Source organism: Lichenostomus cassidix, chromosome 3 (genome assembly GCF_008360975.1).
Source record: "Lichenostomus cassidix isolate B80296 chromosome 3, HeHo_3.0, whole genome shotgun sequence".
Taxonomy (NCBI): domain Eukaryota; kingdom Metazoa; phylum Chordata; class Aves; order Passeriformes; family Meliphagidae; genus Lichenostomus; species Lichenostomus cassidix.
The window spans coordinates 60,385,479-60,406,549 of NC_139483.1; the positions used below are offsets into that span (position 1 = coordinate 60,385,479).

The window sequence follows — 21,071 nt, forward strand, 5'->3', positions numbered from 1 at the left end:
AACTCCTTAGGCAGTGACTTTGTTCTGTTGTCATTAGCAATCGCACACATGGAAAGATGAGACCCAACATTCATGGGATGAGAAACACACTAGGAAAGACAAATGCATGATCTCAGCTTCACAGCAAACTTGCTCTCTTCTCAGCTCTTCTCTCACCAACACAAGAAAGACATTCATATGAAATGTAAATAAAGCTGAGGTAGAGCAGAATGAGAGTGGTGTTTGAAGTCTCTTAAATCACAGAGATGTGGCTTGATGCTTGGCACAAATAACTATATTGTCAATCAAAGGTACCATAAATCACCTTCTGTTTACAATTAGTTCAGGTCCCAAAATGCTTAAGCATAAAGTCAGGTTTATATCAAATATTCCCATTGTACTCAATGAGACTTGTTTAACATGTTCTCAGTGCTTTACAGGACAAGATCAAGCAACAAGAAAGCCTTGATGAATAAATCCGTCAGTCTAACAGGAAGCACTATAAATGGTCAGTTTTCTAGGTCAAGCACATTTCCAGCATTATACATAATCATGCTGTAAAAACTACTGGAAACTTTTCTTTTAAAAGTACCCATAATTTTGAGGTGTTTAGGAAAAAACCTCAAATCACCAGAACCTCAAATCAACCCAGTGACACTACACTGTGAAAGATAAGTATTAAAATACTTAGTTATTTCAAAAAGGCAACTAGACATAAGACCTACTTGAAGGTAAAACTACAATTTTTTTTAAGTTTCAGCTCAATATCTCTTTTTACAATTGACCCTGATTCCTGCAAATTCCAGGTCATCCCTTCTATTTATCATCTACCTCGCAACTGAGAAGCAAATGAGCTGAGGAGTGGGGGCAGAAAGCAGTCTAGCAGTAATGCAATGCAAATGTTTTCCTATCTGAAACACTGTTAACAGAACCAAAATGCCAGGTTTCTATAGCAACCTGAACTGTGTCACATGTTTACACTGTATATTAAATAACATATTGAACAGTTTAATTGTAAACTCCTGTACATTTGTAATATACCAAATTAACACTGGAAACCATCACTATTTACTTTTCAATTGCTAAATCTACATTTATTGCATTACAGTCTGTTGAGTGTGACCTTGTATTACACCTATGCAGCTTCATAGGTGCCCCTATGCTGGCAGTGTTAGGTGCATCAAAATTACAATAATCAACAACAAAGCAAACTCTCTTCACACTACATAGACTGAATCCTGCTTTTAAAAGCACCAATGTTTCTAATTATTTCCTTCTTCCTTGTAAAATTCCTTTAGGCATTGTATAACAGAAAGTTATTTAGTTGTCTTGCCCTTCTGAAACATCCTGAAAACCTCTATTATCTTACCATTTTTCCTTCCTCCACCTCCAGATTCCTGTAAACACTACACATAGTTTCTGACCTTGTACAAAGTCACCTTGCACTATATACTATGCAAAAACTCCCATCTCAAATGGAATTCCCCTTGCTATGCACCAGAGCACATTCACATTTACCTAATTAGAGAATGTGTTTTTGAAGAGCTGCTTGTTTCTTCAGAAGGAGAAAAGTTCTTTATACTTTTCTGTGTTCTAACCATTTGTGCACAGCTAACTGTCTGCTCAAAATTATTCAGTTAAGTTAGTAACCTATGTCTTTGTATGCAGAAAGGACAAAACCATATTATGATTAATGCAAAGCTGTTACATGACATCCATCCTTCAGCATATCTAATCTGGCTTTTACTTGCTCAATTCTGCACGTGTTCAATCAGTGAGATGGCTCAGGGCTTAGCTAAACAACAAAATAGTTAAAAATACACCTGAAATAAGCTTGAGTACTGTTGCATAAAAAACACGTGTAGAAGTTTTCTGGTGAAACAGTAGCAGTATATGTTTTACTTTCAGATCACTCAAGTATTTTAAATATTATTATAGAACTGAGGTTCTCTTGTTGAACAAAACAGACTGGTTTCGAAACTAAAATTCAAACATCTTACACTGACAGTATTGACAAAATAACTTGGCATTCTGAAGCCAGATATTTCCTTTTGCTGGGGGAGAAAACCCAAACATCACAAAGTCAGAAAGACGACAAACAGCTTCAGTTCCTCCTGAGTTGTTCTTTCCTGAAAGCCATCCATCTCTACCACATCACCAGGTACCACAACAGTGTCTCTGAGCTCTCTCTTTTCGGTGTTAAAACTTAAATTTTGTCTTTGAAAATCTGTCCAAACTGGGTTGAGACCTACACTTAAAAAAAAAAAAATAGGAAAAGCAGTTTCCACCTATCCCATCAGTGTGCATTAGTTATTTTTAGTTAAAAAAGACTGACACATTACCTGTGAAAAGTGTATTACCCCAGAGCTAGAGTCATAGAATCAAGGATCATTTAGGTTGAAAAAGACCTTTAAGGTCATCAAGTTTGACCATAAGCCTACTCATGTTCTTGCCAATAATTATGACAGGGCCTAGGAGTAAAACACATATATTCAATCCCAAACACATGGTTGAGCTGACTTAATGAACAGTTAACACCTGGCACTAGCTTCTACAGGTCAAAATTGCTTTTCTGAGATATCTGCACGCTGGACTCAGGGAAGTAGAAAGAAGGGGGGGGAAGTGAAAAGCAGCAGGAATAGAGATATGTTTCAAGGCCAGATAAAGTAAATTCAAGTTTATAATATAGGATGCTGTCATCCTAGAGCCTTTCAGTGAGAAAATCACCCAGAGGTCTTTCATCACAGAATTCACAACAAATAGTACATGGCATGAAGAAGAAATCAAAACTTAAGTAACAGCTGAAAACATAGCACCCAGTAAGACATTTTATTTTAAATGCAGTATGATGCTGATGGCAAAGCAGTTAAGATCTGAAAACTGTACTCAGTACTGAATGTGAAGCCCTGATTCCAGTGACATCCAAGAAGTCTGATTTTTCACAAAGTTTCTACATCCTAAAGAAAAAAAAAACCAACCAAAAAAAACCAAAGCAAGCAAACAAACAAAAAATAAACTAAGCAGAAAGCTCCACAGCCAGAGGCAAGGCTTTTGAAGGACTGGTCCCATTTACTGAGAGGTGACACTTTTTCCCAAGAAATGCATTTTCTAACTTGAAGCCTTTACATCCCAAACCCTACAGTGGTCCACAACAAAACGAACGCATGACAGTTATCAAGTAAAAAGAAATATATGTCTCCTCAGATGCACAACTTAAAAACAAGGTTTCGTGCTACAGGTGGCTCCTTCAGCTGCACCATCTTTCCTTTTGGCAAACTTCCTTGGCTTTTTGCTGGCATTTGCACACATTACCGACAGCACCCTTCAGTTGTGGCTCATTCCTAATGGAGCAGGGTCCCATTCTGCAAGGAGCAGCATCAATATGCTCTGCCAGATCTGGGTCTACATCTCCTTCCCTGGAGGAAAACAAAGAAACAAATGCACCTGCCTTGCTCTTGTCATAAGTTTGACTCTAAGTGTGTTCATAGCTGAGCAGAAGGGCTAGGAACCACTCTCCTGGATGCAGTGTTTTTCCCACAGCTCATGACCCATGGAGGCCAGGAGAATCCTCCAACACACAGCAGTGCATACAGTCTGGTTCATTCCTAGGGTTCCTGTTCCTTGCTCTTTCCAACCTCCCTGTAGAAGATTCATTATTTCTTGTACTTCGTGTGCCATTTTGGTTTCAAGATCAGTCTCTAGACCCCTGTCTCTAAAACCTGCCTATTATCTGCCAGGCACAGCCTGGAACTGGGAACTACCAGAGCAGGGCTTAGAAAAGGACACAACTAGTTGACAAAACACTGAAGCTTACTTCTCACACAACAGGGTCAGGTGCACAGTGTCAACAGAACAGGAGAAAAGAAAAATAATCTTCATCTCCTTAATCTCTTTTCATGACAACCAATGTGTTACTTATACTAACAGAAATTATGCACTACAAACAGAATCCAATTTTCAAAACAAACAACCCACTCAAAAATTTGTCCCAAGTGATCAATTAGCAGCAGAGCTCCATTTTAAGGAATCTAGAATTCCTAAAGAAGGAAAGAAACATGTCCCAATGAGCAACCACATCAGCACAAAGTCCAACAAAGGAGATTTTCCTTTCCATCCTGTAGGTATGACTGTAGCAGGACACAACAGCAAATGTCACAGAAAGTTCTTCCTAGCCTCTGCACACTAATGTGATGATATCCTCTATTCACCCCTAACTACAAGGCATACCTAACCAATACTGCCCAGCACCATACACTAAAAAAAAAAACCAAAACCAACCCAACACCACAGAAGAAAAACAAAACCCAAATTACCTGTAAATCAAATTAAATTTCTTCAGCTGATACCTAACCACGAGGACTGGAGAACAACTCATGGCACTGGCAGAAAGCCATCCTTGTCATTCCTTTGTGGTTCTCAGTTTGTTTCCTAACTGCCCTGATGATTACCCAGGCTGCTTGTGACTTGACCCCATGTATCTGGGGGGCAAAGGGACTTTCATGTTCATCAGCAGTTAATCATTTGGGGCCAGATCTGCACGAGTGACTGGCTCACAGCAGGCAAAGTCAATCTGTCACCACATACCTGGCCACATTTCAGCGCACTGCTCCGCAACAACGTAAAATTTCATCTCCTTGGTTCTTCACCCATTGTCACCAAGATGTCACCACTTACGCCACACCATTACCGGACAACATCTGCATTTCAGAAGTTTTTGCAGCTGGGACAGAAGGTACAGACTGGTTTTTATGTCATGGATCACCACAGCTCCTACCTCTAGTAGTCTTCAGTAGCTTTACTACAAAAGGTTTGATCAGCAACCACGATGGAAAAAGGGAGTACAAAATATCAAACTCTGCTTATATAAGTGAAGAATTTCTTTTCAATATAAATTCTAAATATCATGCAAATAATCTTCATGTATAAAATAATTATACACTTCAACGCTTCCCTGAATTATCTGAACCTTTGTAAGAAAGTATGAAGGAAGAACTCAAGAAACTGTCTGGCCTACAAAGTTTTGCTGAATTTTCCGCAACTACCAAAATCTGCATACAGATTAAACCCAGCTTTATCACAAGTGCCAGGTCTTTGGCATCAGTACAGCTGCTTAAAAAGCACTCTAAAAATGATACTTAAATTGACAGTAAAATAAAGCCCGTGCCACCTGACTGGAGCACTACTTGACCATGAGACAGTTTACTACAGCAAAAGCCCACTGACACAGCATGGAAGCAGTGCCAAGCTGACAACACTGAATTGTTCCATGCATCTCCTCCAAAGTAACAACCTAGCCAGACTCAAGGATGTTCTGCAATCACAGTATCACCTGATCTGGAAGGAAGCCATCTACACCTCTTCTCCTCTGAAACAAGGTGGCAATGATACTTCATGAATATTCATACTTCTTTTCTATTTGCTGCATTACCTTAGAATATTTAAAAAGAAAACAAACCAGAAAATAAGATGGCATGTGAGACAGAAAGCAGAAAAAAAAAAAATAGACTGGAGTAGCAGCAGACAGAGCGAGCACTGCTACAAAAGGTTAAATTTACTTGAAAAAAATGAGTGGGGGAATACATTACCTTTTCTTAAGATAAGGCTGAGTTCAAGGAAGCATTAATTCTCACTGTGAACTTCTCTAAAACAAAGCTGTGATTTCCTCTATCTGGTGCACTGGAACAGATCCTTGCCTGCTGTCTTAGATTTAGAGGAAATGGCCCTCAGATATCTACAGAAACACTACAGGAAGACCCCAAAATCAGTCACTAATGGGTTAGAGTACAGTAAGAAAATTACCTTTCTAGAAATTGGTAGCTACTAATAAAAAGCTTTTAAACCCTAAAGTGAACACAAAATTAAATATAAACAATATTATTTTGACATTGTAACCAAAAGATAAACACATATTTTGCCTGTATAAACAGGTAAAATTTCCCTGTTTACAGGTATAAATTCCCATACTAAGCTTGCATGTTTTCTGTTCCTGTTAATCAATTTGATATTACCATTACTTAAACATGGGTACTCATACAGCCCTCATTTCAAGAAGGATGTTGAAAAACGCCCCTGCAAAACATACAGAGTAGCCATAAGAAAAGCAACATGGATGAAATGGCACTTCAGTGAGATCCACACATAGCATATCAAAGAGGAGGCCTAATGCTTAATTACAGCTCAGGAGTACTACAGGGCACAGAATAATGGAGCAGGGAACAGCTTCACCGAGCTCTGACAGGGTTATTGGACCACGCAACACCAGGAATTTGAGGTATGCAACTGAAAGCACAGTTCACCTCTTATGAAAAATAACAATCAGAAAGGCTTACTGAGATTATGATGAGTACTCTACACATCGAAAAATTCAAGTCTAATCCAGAAGTCTTCCTAAAGGATGAACTGTGGTTCCATGACAAGTCATTAAGTCTCAAGTAAGTGTAGGGAAGTCAGGAGGATGCTATATGGTACTGAGCTGAAAAACTGGTACTCTTTCTCCAAGCTTGGTCAGAGACTGGGAGCAGCAGAGGTGCAAGAGCAAAGTATTTCACCTGCTTCTGGGCACTTACTACATCCTTCTGCATTGCAACCCACTAGGAAACACCACTAGACCCCCCCTGAAGCCTGCATGCACCCTGCCCTTGCAGGCACGCAGGGGAGAGACTGCAGATGCACAGCCACGGTCCTGTGTGCTGCTGCAGAGTGCTGCCCACCCCAAAACTGAACAAACAGTTCCTAACATACAACTTCTAGCCCCAGCAGAGCGACTCATGCCCACCTGACATTGTGACTAGGAACAAAGACATACAACTTTCCACCTACAATCCAGAAGGGTTTGCAAAGAAAACGGGGAGGAAAAAAAAAAGAATATTCCTCTGTATGTGTTTAATGTATCAATCTGAAGCATTATGTTTGGGGAGGGAAAAATAATTCCTCTAGCCTGCTGAATTTTGTTGCTGCCTCATTGTTTCATAAATCTGGCTAGGGAAAAATGACAAGGGAGTAAGATTTTTAAAAGAAAAAAAAAAGGAGAGGGGAAAAAAGAACTAAAGACTTGTTTCTCCTCCCCTGCTTTCCTTCCCAGTCAAACGAGGACACTTTGAGTGAGTGCTCTTGATGCTGACTTCACTCATCAAATGTAGCATTACATTTCCTCTTTTTGGGAAAGTGATCTTAACCCCCAAGACAAACCCACAGCAGCAGCAGCATGACTTGGGCATTTTCTTCCATGAGGGTGCAGATCCCTCAGAGGAGTGAGCGAGAAGCCATCAACTTTGTGGCAGGCAGCCACCCCACTGCCAATAACTCCACCAGTGGGTGGATACCTCACTAAAACAAGACCTACACCCATAAATCCTTTGACTTTTTTAGCTTATTGATCATGATGAGGAAGAGATTTGTCAGTCTGCTGCTTCTTGGGTGATGACACTAGATTCCATTTGCCAGAAGAGCACAGGATGATGACTGCCTGCTGCTGCGCTGGGCACCTGCTGAGACACAGAGGGCACAAGCTAGGTGCCAGACAGAGAGCTTTACCTTTTTTCTCCACGTTGGTTATGCTCCAGCCTTCCTTTCATACCTACTGGATAGCAAAGCAAAATTGAGTCCCTTTGTCCTTCATTTCCATAATTATTGTTTGTGAGCAGCTCCAGCTGCCTAGAGCAGCAATTTCTTGTCAGCTCTTGCTGCAGAGGCTCATACTAAGTTCCTATCTTCAAAACACCCACCCAAATGGGTGACCGCAGGGAGTCACTCTGGCTGCAGTAACCAGCCACAGGGTTCTCACGTTTTTTTTAATTACCTTTCTGAAGACATGTTATCCTCCAACCCAATTTGCTCTCAAGTGAATTCATTTTTGTTTGAATAGCCAGACTTTATTCCTTAACACTTCAAAAGATTTGCAAGCTGTCCCCTGAAGTCAGGACCATAAGGTAGCCAAATGTCTACTAGAGCCTGCCTCCAACCAATTTTAACCTTCTCTTTCAAAATCCTGGATACACAAAGCAACAAAGTGACATTCCTAACAAGACAAAGACTGTTCCAATCAATTCTAACTCACTTCATCTCCAAAGGGAATCACTTATCATTTCAGCAGCAGATGTGACACATCCAAATGGGGATGTGGCTGCTGGTGCAGTGAGAACAGGGCACTGGGCAAAGCCAAAGAGTGAAACCCAGAGACTGCCTCATAACAAACTTGGACGAATCGGGTATTCCCAAAGTGTTTCTTTTTCATAACATAATATGCAGTAAGACAAAAAAAAAAAAAAGAAGGGAAACCCATTAAAACCCATTAAATAGCATTTTGGCTACAAGCTTCTACTTCAATAGAAACATTCAAAAGACCAACATTACTTGACTATTAGGTCATTAAAATATTATGTGTACGTTTATGGACATTTTCAAGGTAAAAGGATGAAACAGAAAGCAGTCTAAAATGCACTGCGACTTACATATTTTTACCATGACTTACATTTAATGATATATATTCCTAATAAAGTAATTTTCATACAGGGAGTATATATTCATGCATACTTTCCTTGGTGTTTTCTATTGCCTTCTGCATTAATTTTCCGAAAGCCCGTGTGTGTACACGTAAGTATCAGAACAATATCAGCAAATTATTATTTCCGTACTGTGTAAACACTGGCTGATAAAATATCCTGGCAGAGCTCATCAACACACATTCTAAGTATCACACAAACACAGGCCCTTAGACTGAGTCACAGCATCTGAAGCAAACCATAATCGATTAATGGGCACCTACCCATCTCAAAAGTCCACCACTGTGCATTAATACAAGAAACGTATGACTACCTAATGGGAGAACAATAATTGTAGCATGTAAAGTAAACACATGCTAAAAGCCTGTTATTGAGTCGAAGTGTTCATCATCTCATTTCATCACCTAGGGGATGAACAGTTACTGCATCCTTTAGCACCACGATACTGCACACACGTCACCCAAGATACGAGTATGCCACTCCACCCGAAGCAGCATATGATGAAGTAGAGAGGAAAGTCCATTGCACTGATTAAAGAGACAAAAATCAATTATTGACACACCTTTGGCACCCGGCAGTACTTCTCAATCACGACAACCTAAGGCTATAAAAATTAATATATATAGAGAGAGCCTGGAACATTCCAGTAATTCATCCAAGACCCTGAGAGGGAGGAAACAAATGAGGTTCGAAGCCATGCAAGGCAGCTGGGCTGTACGGGCTGGGTAGCGGCGGCAGCAGAGCACAGTCCGGGTGCCCAGGAGCAGCACCTGGGCGGGCGGGCAGCTCCCGGCAGCCGCCCCGCGCCCCCGGCCGCGCCCGCACCGACACACCGCGCCTCCCGCGCTGCGATGCCGGGCTGGCCCCGCGCCCCGCTCAGCAGGCAAAGAGCCGCTCCGCCAGCACAGCGCCGGCCCCGTCCCCGCCCCGCCGGGCTCCGCGTCCCCCGGCCAGGGCACAAGGCCGTGGCCGAGCAGCCCCGCCCGCCCCGCGGCCCGGCGCGCACAGACAGACCTGCGGGCGGGCGGCATGGTGGGCCCGGCCCGGCGCTTCGCCCCGAGCGCTCTGCGGAGCGCCGCTGCCTCCGCCGCTCCCCGCTCGGCCACAGCGGCGTCGGCTCCGCCGCGCCCCGCGCTCCGCCCCGCCCGCCGGCCCGCCTCCCCTCGGCCCCGCCCGGCCGCCCTGGCCCCGCCGGAACGCGGGGTCTGCGCTGCTGGGCCGCTTCGCGGGCATCAAGCCCTGCCGTAGGGAGAGGGGTCGGTCTGCGGGGCCAGAAGTCCTACGAGTCATAAAGCCCAAGCGCCGGGGTCTGCCTCTGGAGGGGAGTTTTCTCAAGTGCGCTACTAAAAGCAAAACAACCAGGTTTTGAAATTGAGGTTAACCAAAGCCTTTAGATCCGTGGGAAACTGAAAAGCTTACCACTTCATCTGCTTTTTCTACACTGTCCGCCAGTAGACTTCTTCACCCAGTCCCCAGAAAATAACATCCGCTATATTTACCAGAAACTCCACTACTCCCTTACCCGAGATAACTGCAGGTAACCCTTCCAGACGTTTGTGGCTAGCCTAAACAAGATCTAGCTTATGTCTTCCTTCGGTCAGTAATCAGTAATCAGCTCTGAGAGACGGAAAGCTGAAGTGAAGACCTACAAAGGCATTGTAACACCATTAAATTCCAAATTCTGCAAGACAAACGTTCAAGCCTGAAGATAGGCAGATACCTGCCTAAATGAAAAGATGACACAAAGTGTACACATATGTAGAGATGCTAAAAGAGTGTGTCAAAATAACAAATGATGCACGGGTGTCTCAATAATCATTTTTTTACTAGTTATAATGTTACTAATCCAACAAGTTTTAATTTCAAGTAAGAGATATTTGTCAGAGGCGTATTTTTAAATTTAATAGCTGCTTAAAGAGTCATTTCAAAAATGTGTCATTTTCAGGACCAAATGCATCTCTAATACAGACAGAGAGCTATCTCCCACCATTGCCATTATTCTACTTGTAGCATATGCTTGCTCACTCAGCGTCACTACTGGAACAACAACTGTCTCAACTCCTCCACTAAATTTGCTGCTGTACCTTCAGCTGAAATTGAAGTTTCCATCTGATTTTTTTTTTTACCAAAACAGTTAATTTTACAAGAGACAGATTTCCTTTAAAATGTAGTCTGCTGCTTAGAGGATACGTTTTGATAGCTTACTGCAGTTACTTCATCTTATTACCGAGTAAAAGATGGACAAACCCAAGGTTACATTGGTTAAAATCTCAAAGACTTCACTGGCACAAGGGTTCTCTACCACCGCACAGAAGAAAGGGGCCCTGCTCTCAGTTAGTCCTCCAGCAGTGCTTAGATAACAAACTGGGGGAAAAAAGAGGAAGAATAGTAGTACTGTTTACCCAACCTCTTCTGCCAAATTGCAGAAGCTATGAAGCCCTATCCATCAAAGTGGTGGAAACCCTATTTATCTCTTAGCTGCACTTTCACAACAATGACAGTGACTAACGCCTTATTTTAGCTCCAGGAAAAGCTATCCCTGTCCTAATGTACCAGTTTGCTGTCCATCAGCATTCCAAGCACAGTCACCTCTACTGTACAGTGTAGAAAGCTCTAAGAAGAGAATGCACAGATTCCATACAGCAGACAAAGAAACTACACATTTCTATAGTATTTGTGATGCCCCGAGCATATAGAATACATATTCTAGGCTGCTGTCATGGGGGAGAAATCACTCAAATTCCTGTCAGAGCAGCAGGATAAACATGCGAGGAGCAGAACAAAAGCATTGTACAAGTTGTGGTTAAGGCACTGTGGGTTATTACCTGTGGCTCAGCACACAGATTTCATGTCATTAGAAGAACCTGTGTGAGTGGGACATCATACACGCTTTTATTTTACTGAGTCTGGAAGTACTAAGTAATGCCTGCCTTTCTGTTGCAACAATGAACATGAGATAGGCAGATAATAGGTAGATTAGACATACACGCACACACATCACCTTTGAAATAAAATTTCGTTTTAGTCTCTCTACAGTTAGAGGATAGCAGACAGTCTGAATCATCTGCTCTTTCCCATGGCAATATGTTCCTTGCCAATTCATCTGAATACAAATATCCTGACGTAATTTGATTCATTGTCTTTGTGGTATCAATGCTTAGAATATCTTTACCTGAGAAAATTTTAAATTCATGTTGTTCGTTGATTTCAGGATTGGTAAAATTTGTTTTATCACTGTTTGCATTATTCTGATGGAGAGAAAATGTAAGTTAGCTATTTTCATCACTTCCAAATTGTGAATTTTTACTGTAGAAAAAGATTTCTCACAAAAACTCACATGCATAACCACACATGGAAGATAGAATAGATTTCGGATATTAAAATTGAATGGGTTTTGATCTACTTCATTGTACATTAACAGAGTTGCATACTTTCAAGAGAAAAAATTGCTAGAGGTACAGTATGCTTACGGCCTTCATTCAGATCAGCTTATACTAACAGCATAAAAAAATACTGCATTGCTTATGTGTAGTTCATGTAGCTTTTATTTTTTTTTACATCTGTAATTGTTATCTTACAGCTCATTTATTTAAGAAAGACAACCTGCCATAAAGAATTACACTGACAATGCTGAATACTATAAAAGTTTAGTTTTGAAAAGATATAGAAATAAAGGTGATAACAACCTTTCTTTTTTCCATTATCAGTCCTTCTGTTTTTGCCAATTACTCAGACCATTATTCACCATGAAGTAGTCACAAAATAGGTTTCATACAGACAGACTTTTATGCATACATAATTGAGGCTCTACTTGATCCTACTGCACTGAGGACTATTCTTAGCCTGGTTTCTTTGGTTTATGTAATGATGAATTTTCAGAGTGTCCCCAAGTCACCCTTTAACTTTGAAATGATTGTCTAGATATAACTCAGTTTGACAGAGGTATTGAAATTTTCCACGAGTTTTTCAAAAATGAGAAAGAGACCATAGCTTAAAACTTTCATGAGAAATTCTCCCCTAATAACTGATTCGGTGCACCCATTTCTCTGTCTAGAAGAGCAAACCAAAAGTTGCTTCCAAAATGCTCAGCAGAAAAGCTACTATAAAAGGAAATTGAATTTGCTAAGATAAAAGAGGAGATTACAAAAAAGTCCTATTTGTTTCAGCTAAGGTAGCTCAGTGGTCGCTGGATGAAGCACCTCACAGCCACGCTTTATCCCAAACCCTAGAATCACATGCATTTCAACACGGGCTAAAAAAAAAAAAAAAAAACAAACAAAAAAAAAACCCAAAAAAAACCAAAAAGCTGACCCAGGTTTTTCCTTAGTCAAATGCAGTGCCAGGAGAAGAACGGAAGCTGAAGGAAAAGAATACGAGAACGTGTGAAGTGTTTATAAAATACTGCTGGTTGCTCCCTCTCTTACCCTTCAGGATCATTAAACTATTCCCGAGCCGCGGCGCTGCCGTGCCCGCATCGCGCCCCCTGGCGCCGCGTACGCCACACTGCAGGCACACGGAGCCAGTCACCGCGCGGTCTGCAATGTGCTCTTGGAGCCAGCAGGAGTACCACAGCCGCTGCAACGTTTGGACAACGCCTCCTCAGGTTTTCCTCGCATGATTTCCATCTAAACACTACTGCGGTCACAACAGATATAATAAGTACAAACTACAATAGTATTTTTCCCTGGAAAATCATTATATCTAACAGTTAGGTCACCATTCTATGGAAATTAAACATAAAATAGCAGAAGACTGTGCATCATCTCTTCCTTCCCTCTCCTTTCCACTTCCTTGAAACTGGGATGATGTATCTTTTAAGTCAGGCTAGCTTACAGAAGAAAATCTGGTATCAAGACTTTCCACATGGAACACACAGTTGAGGAAAGAGAGGACTGATAAATGCAGCTTCTGTGCAGATCAAGGGTTTTCACTAGAACTGAAGCATGTACCCCAGGTACTAAAGACAATATGTACTTACCATTATACAGTAGAAACATACTCAAATGATACACTTTCCATAAATTAGCACATTACTTTGATGTTATTCTTACTCATTTTTACATAGTAAGCGTACTGTCACACATCAATCAGCATGTCAAATTAAAGTAATAATAATATGTAATGTATTCACATGGAACAGACAAGTTAATTGCATGCTGCTGTACAGCTTGTATTTAAAGGAATCACTCTGATTTTTCAGGTTCCAAAATTCAGTTTTACCTATCAAACTCTGACAGCTGTGCTACAGTACCTCTAATGCTGAATGCTACTCACTCAGATTTACAGGCACACCAGCGTTAAGTGAAAAGAAACATCGGCCTCTGACACTCCTTTCCTGGTGCTTTTGGAAAGATCATTCTTCTCCAGCTACCACCTCAGGGATGCAGGCACAGGCACTGGCTGCTTCTGTGCTGGCAGGAGGCTGAATCGCTGACAGTTTCACTGATGCATTTCTCTATCAGATACAGGAAGCCAGAGGAGAAGCACAATCTTTTGTCAGTGCACATGACTTGTCCAGAAAAGAAAGACATTTCTAAAAATAGCTAGGCAGCATATGACTCTCAATGCTATTTTCCTAGTGGTCTAGTGGTCAGCCCTCACTCCTGAGGTTAACATCAAGGAAAAGACTTATTTCTATTAATTGCTCTAGTGCATACCTTAGTTTTCACTGCTCCTGTGGCTGTAATCAACAACCCTTTCACTGCTCAAGAGAAATTTAGTAAGATACATTACTCATTTGGAAAGTGATTTGCTAACTGTCAAGCATAACAGAGCAGAATTGATTTGTTTCTACATTTAACAGTTTCCTAGGGCATGGACAAAACACATTTGCCCACCTTGCCATCAGACATAAGATCACATCTTCCATAGGCTCAGCTAGTTTTCTGAAATTGTCAGGGGAAATATTTTGGCACCATCACTCAGGAAGCTTAAGAACCAAGGGGCTCAGCCCTGCCTTCCTCCAGGGTGTCACATAACAGACACTCTAAGAGTGGCAAAGACCATTCTGTAACATACATCTCCAACCCTGCAAATGCAGCTGCTGTGGGCCTACCCTAGTTCTAACCTCCAGGGCTGCTAACATCACAGCCACAGAACCCTGGAGAATCCTATGCTTTTAAACACAACACTGTGGATTAAGTGCACTATACAAACTCTTAAGGCTAACTCAGTTTCTGCAGAATAACCATGGCTAGCACAGGTTTTTCCCATGAGAAGTTTTCTTGTGTTTTGTAAATAAAGATAAAGTTTGGATGTTGTTGGAACAGTGTCCCAGAACTTGGACAGAGCAGGCCTGGCCAATCAGGCCTGGGGGAAGGCTTCTGACTGACCAATCTGGGTGACTTTTGAGAACTCTATATATGTGATGAAATCAAAACAATAAAGGTCATTCCTTCTTGCCACTGAGAACTGGTGCCTTCATTACTCTGCTAGCTGCTCAACAGCGACAAATAACCACCTCAATATTTGGCTGGTGCTCCTTGCAGGTTCCACCCTGTAGGAAACTAGGTCCCACTTTGCCTTTTTTCTCAAGGATGGGCACAGATTACCTGCTGGGACTGGCTGATCTCTCTCACCCAAGCACACCCACCTCTTTGCAGGGGCTCAGGCCACAGTGATACCTCAGCCTCCAGCCCTCCACAGCTTTGGCTCCTCAAGGCCTGAAATGCCTTGGTTTCACCAAAGATGTTGTCCATCCTACACATGTGAAAATCTGCTCTTGCATGTATAAGACATTAGATCGTATCCAAGAGGGCCTGATTTTAACCTCATATTTTGTTATCTTCCTCACTGCACAGTAAAATTGCTGAATTCGGATGAAAACAAGCTCCATCACAAGCAGGACACACATTTAGTCCCAGACTGCTATGGTGAATGGTTTGTGATTAAATGAACCATTGGCTGAACAGGGATGCTGATGAGATACAAAACAAACCCCTTCAACCTCCTTCATTCCTCCTAGAAGAAAGTGATCCCTTAAGTTTGTCTTCGGACTCTAAAGCTTTTAAAGATCAGCTAATGCATATTTGCACAGTCCAGAAGCACACCATCTGAAGCTTATCTATCTTAACGCAGAAAGCTTCTTGCATTTTAGAAGCAGAAGACGTGAGAACTAGAAAAATTTGCTTGTGTAGAGCCAACCCTCCTGAATCGTTGGACATTGCCCAAATATGGAATATTATTTTTGCTAGGGCAGCTCCCAGATCTACTATGCTCATGAAAACAACACGCCAGCGGAAAGAGCATTTACACAGAGGTCATCTGCAGCACTGGCCGTTTTCATTCCGCTCAGACAAACCTTACCAAAAAAAGCAAGGTCACAGATTAGTATCTGTCGTGTGAGGAGGCCGCACCAGCGCAAAGCAAGCAAACCCGCAGCCTCGATCCCCTCCGCGGAGCCGCTGGCTGCCCCCTGAGGCAGGCCTTTGGAGCGGCTGTCCCCTGCAGGCCTAGCGCCGGAACCCACACAAGCCGCGCTGTTTCCGCAGCCTGCCCGGGGAGCGACCAAGCCGCCGAGGAGGGAAGCGCCACGTTCCCCTCCTGCCGGTAGCCGCCGGCCGGGATGTGCACTGCAGAGCGCTCGGCTGACGAGGCCCCGCGTGCAGCCGTGACAGCGACACCGCGCACAGAGACGACGGTGTCACGAACGGCGCGTAAAGGCAACACGAAATGAGAGAAAGCAACCGCGGGGCCTCCGCGCCGGTGGGGTGCGGTGGGAGAGGCGCTGGCGGAAGGACAGAGTGAGCCTCGGCCCCACGCTCCGGCGCTTTCTTCCGAGCCCCCCGCCCTGCTGCGGCCGCGCGGCTCTTGCCTGTGGCGCTGTGGGAGCCACCCCAGCTCCCGCTGCGGCACCGCCGGGCTGGCGGCGCCTTCCCGCCCGAGGCTCCGTCCCGCCCGGCTCCCCACCACCATCCCGCCTCCTCTGCCCACGGCGGGGGCCCTTCACCAGCCTCGCCTAGGCCGCCCCTCTCTCCCCCCACCCTGCCGCCGCTGCTCTCTTCCGTGGGGTGGAATAGAACGTCCCTCTCTCCACGTTGTTGCTTCCAGGATTTGGTACTGTGGAAAGTGGCAGCACAAGGAGACAGAAACGGCAGAACACAGGAGAGGGAGGTCGGTCGTTGTGTTCTTGGTTCTTTACAGTGGAGTGGGTCTATATGTACAGAGCTCCCTGGTGGTCTAGTGGTTAGGATTCGGCGCTCTCACCGCCGCGGCCCGGGTTCGATTCCCGGTCAGGGAAACTCAATTTTTTTTTTTTTTTCTTCCCCAGTCTCTTGCTTTGGGATTCTTTTCGGCCTTCTCTTTCTGCTTTTACAATTCCGGGCCCGTCGCCCGGCTGCTGTGCGAGCCCAAGGCGCAGGAGTTTTAAGCCACACTTGACAGCTTGGAGGAATCGTGCGTGACGGCAGTGTGAAAAGTCTGAGTGCCCCGTGCTGATGGGCAGAGCAAGCCTGGCCAGGTGTAGCATCTGCCTGGAAATCTTCCCTTCACAAAACTGCCTACAGACACCCCATGCCCACCCACAGGGATTCTAAAAGTCAGCAGAGAGGCCTGCCTAGAGTGCCACAAACAGGGTAGTCGATCAGCACAGAGAAATAACATAATTTCCTTTTTTCTTTTTCTTTTTTAGGCTGCTGTAGCAGATTAGGGTGTTCCCACACTTTTCCTTCCCCCCCACCTTCCCCCTCCCAGGTGAATGGTCACTTAGTGCTATCACAAATCTTTGAACCGTGGCAGCAGGGACCCAGTAGGGACTGGAGCATCTCTTCTATGAGGAAAGGATGAGGAAACTGTGCCTGTTCAGCCTTGAATGAGACAGCTGAGGGGGGAACGTCATCAATGTCTACAAGTGTCTGAAGTGGGGTGCCAAGAGGATAGAGCCAGGCTCTCCTTGGTGGTGCCAAGCAAATGGACGGGAGGAAGTGGGCAGAAACTGGTACACAGGAAGCTCCACCTGAATATGAAGAAGAACTTCTTTATTGTGTGGGTGACCACACACTGGAACAGGTTCCCCAGAGAGGTTGAGGAGTCTCCCTCACTGGAGATATTCAAGAATTGCCTGGAGGCAATACTGTGCCATATGCTCTAGGAAAACCCTGCTTGAACAGGGAGATTGGTGCAAATGACCCACTGGGGTCCCTTCCAACTTCACCCACTCTGTGAATATGACCCACTTAGCTGTCACTGGTGGGCATGTGCCTGTCTGACCGAGTGCTGCTTCCACACAGAGGAGGTGGGAAGGGTTGGTCCCCTGCTCCCCTGGCCTGGCAGAAGGGGAACTGCAACTCTCTGTGGTGCTTCCTTAGCCGACGAACAGGCTGTCCCTGTGCAGTGTATTTGCACAGCCCCCACCAGGCAAGTTAGTGGGGGTGCAGGAGAGATACCAGATATTCTTCTGGAAGTGGAAAGAAGTAAACAAAGAGGGCAAAGGGATTTTTAATACCTCCCTACAATTAGCACCTGTCTCTCTCCCTACTGCAGCAAAGCCCTCACCACACCTTACAATTGTTAAGGTTGGAAAAGACCTTTTAAGGTCATCATGTCCAACCATCAACTACTGCCTTATTCACCATGGAACTATGACCTCAAGTGCCAAAGCCACACGGTTTTTTAACACTTCCAGGAATGGTGAATCCGCTGCTTCTCTGGACAGTCTGTTCCAATGCTTTACAACCGTTTTAATGAAAAAGAAAAAATCCTAATACATAATCTAAACTTCCTCTTGTGAACCTTGAGGCCATTTCTTTCACAGCTCCTAACAAGGGTGTGGTTGCTCCAGCAGCTGGGAGGGAAGAGGTGATGAGAATGGGGTAAATCCTGTCCCAGTGCTGCAATAGTGGAGTGCCTGCCCTCCTCCTCCCAGAGCTCACAGCAGTGCACAGCAGCTGCACACCCAAGAATCCACATCCAGGGCTCCAGCAAGAGCTGCTCTTCTTCACCTGTAGCTCCCTAATTCTACATCTGCCCATGAATGATTTGTAGGGTGAGAGGGCAGTGGGAGGACCTTTTCTCTCACGTTGTAAAAGTGCCTGCCTGTGGTGGGCTCACATTGGCTTGTTATCAGATGCCCCACCCAGCCATTCTCTCACTCTCCTCCTTAGCAGAATGGGGGGGAGAAAATAAGATGAAAAACTAATGGGTTTAATGAAAAAAAGGGAGTATAATGAAAGAAAGTAAAGGCCCAGTACACGTAGCAGTTGCTTGGAAGACAAATATCTTAAAAATTAATTCCTTCCCCTGCCGTTCTCTTAGGTTTTATTGCTGGGCACAATGGTCATATGGTAGGAAATGTCCCCTTTGGTCAGTTTGGGTCATCTGTCCTGGCCGTGTCCCTGCCCAAACACACCCCTCCTCCCCCCTCTGCCCCGTAGCCTACTGGCATTGGGAGGAAGGAGTGTTGGAAGCAGTCTTGATGCTGTGGGAGCACTGCTCAGCAGGGACCAAAACTCTGGTGTGTTATCGACACCCTTCTAGCTACAAACAGAAAGCACAGCACTGTGGGGGCTGCTATGGGGAAAATAAACAGCATCCCAGTGGGACTCAGTACACTGCTGCAGGTAAACCAGGAAATAATAAATAATAATAATAAATGATATAAATATATAATTATAAATAAATAAATAATAATAAATGACAATAAATGAATATTACTGTTAGCTTAAACAGACTGCAAGCCAGAGGCTAACACACCTGGCAGATTATGCTTTAGCAGGGATTCTTCCTGCTGCCAGGAGCAAGCCACGGCCCTTGCATCACCCATATAACTCTCTGTTACTGGTAGTCCACACTTTATGCAGGAGTACTTGGGCCTGGTGTGAAAGAACCACTGGAAATCATGGCTTTGGCTGCCTTTCCCAGGGCATGCCAGAGCCTAGGCTGCCCTCCATTGCAGATAGGAGTGTCTCATGAGAAAGGTCCTCCACTAAATTTTTTTATGACAAAGAAGCTTCAAGGAGGTGCAAAGGGATGGAATCTTTAAGGCAGAAAGCAAACAGTCTTGCTTTAAGGCAGAAAGCAAAACAGTTTGCTTTAAGGCAGAAAGCAGTCAGAAGGGCTATTGTCACCCTTTAGATATTGACAAAAGGTGCCAACTTATAGTTAAACACCAGGTCCACAGGTTGTCACCTAGGGAATGATTGCATTCCTGTGGCTGGAGGTTGTTAAGTGTGGGCTGGGCAAGTATCTCTCAGATTGTGCAAGGGGAATACCTCAGTGGATCTCCTAAAATCCTGAAACTCACAATTATATTATTTCCCCTATAATTAACAGTTTACCTGTTAATTAGAGCTGTGTAGGGCTCTGAGATTCTTCTCTCCCTCTTTGATCTCAGGGAAATGCCTTACTAAGTTGGTGGAAGAAGTTGCTGCTTTCTACATCAGAAAATGATGGGCAATTTTAGAAACAGATAAAATGAATTTCAGGTGTTGACTACCTTCCCAGAAAAGACAGATGTATGGTTTTACAGAATAAGAGCAAAAGAAGTATTTCCTTTTGCTTTAACTCACTTTGTAGTAAGACATTTCCACACTCTTAGCACTGTAAATCCAGCTTTAGTCATCTGAGAAAGCATAATCATACGTAAGATTTTAGAAGCATTGAAAAACCCCCCAAAATAGCTCTTGCACACAAAGAAAGAGTAGTTCCCAATATTTTGTTAGGAATGCAGCATAATCTCTGAAGAAATTATCTAACGGCCCTCCAAATCCCTTTTCAATCCAATGCCCGGTCTGAAACTTACCTTTGCACAGAGAGCAAATATCCACCCAGCAAGGCATAGGCATAAGTACACTTGGCTAGTGTCCTCCCACTTCAGGTCCCACTGTGTCCAGGTCTGGGGTGAAAAGAGTCCAGGATTGGTGTTCACCTTGAGCATGTGTTGAAGAGTGTTACAGCAGTTTCTGATTCCCTGTTCCTGGACCTTAGTGATGGAGGGAAGGAACTGGTTACTTGTTTTTAACAGGTAGAACCATCCTTCCTAGAGCTTTTGGTGATATTTTTGTTTTACATAAGAAGTAGCTCATGATGCTGCCATGCTGAAGCCCCAGAAAAGGTGGGCCATTTTACATTGGACTGGCAGTGCAATCAAAAACCACATCACCAAAGTGATCTGGCTAGAGCAGAGGTATTTCAAACAAATATATGATTATTAATAACACATTTTCAAAGTGTAGCTGAATTCACTTCAGTGGTAGATTTTAAGATACTTGATAACAAGTATTTTTACTTTCATTTCTATTCTTCCTCAGAATTGTGACCGAATGCTTTCTTTCTCACAGCAACGGTTTATGGGATTAAACTGCAGAAGAAATAAGAGTGATAGAGAAGACAATATCTTAACTGTAGATCAACTTAAACCAGCAGCTGAGTCAACTTTTCTTTCTTGCTACCTCCTTTAAGTTATAGCCCTACATTAGTTCCACCTTGTAAGTTTTTCCCAATCTTATATGAAGTCTCTTGGCTGTGAGTGAACATAAAATTTTGCATGACTTTTACAACTAGCGGTTCTTCACAAAATGAAAGTACCCAATATTTTTTACATGCATATTTTCTACTTGCCCTCATATTTCACTTCTATCTGAAGGGCATACACTC

General features: G+C 43.6%; 1 protein-coding gene and 1 non-coding gene across 7 annotated transcripts in view; one reads left to right on the top strand and one right to left on the bottom strand.

Annotated features, from left to right (window-relative positions):
• NCOA7 (nuclear receptor coactivator 7) overlaps window positions 1–16,064 on the bottom strand; it is an 85,171-nt gene extending 69,107 nt beyond the window's left edge. For 3 of the 6 annotated variants that reach the window (XM_085056036.1, XM_085056038.1, XM_085056031.1), the window contains exon 1: window positions 9,495–9,628. The gene's annotated coding sequence lies outside the window, so the exon portion shown is untranslated. Of the gene's footprint in view, window positions 1–4,563; window positions 4,700–5,308; window positions 5,395–9,494; window positions 9,629–13,754; window positions 13,936–15,785 lie in introns of those variants that run through there. The other 3 variants (XM_085056033.1, XM_085056035.1, XM_085056034.1) reach the window with 3 other exon arrangements.
• A 583-nt stretch (window positions 16,065–16,647) lies between these two features.
• Window positions 16,648–16,719, top strand: TRNAE-CUC (transfer RNA glutamic acid (anticodon CUC)). Its single transcript has one exon. It is a non-coding gene; the product is annotated as a tRNA-Glu (tRNA).
• Window positions 16,720–21,071: the final 4,352 nt, after the last annotated feature.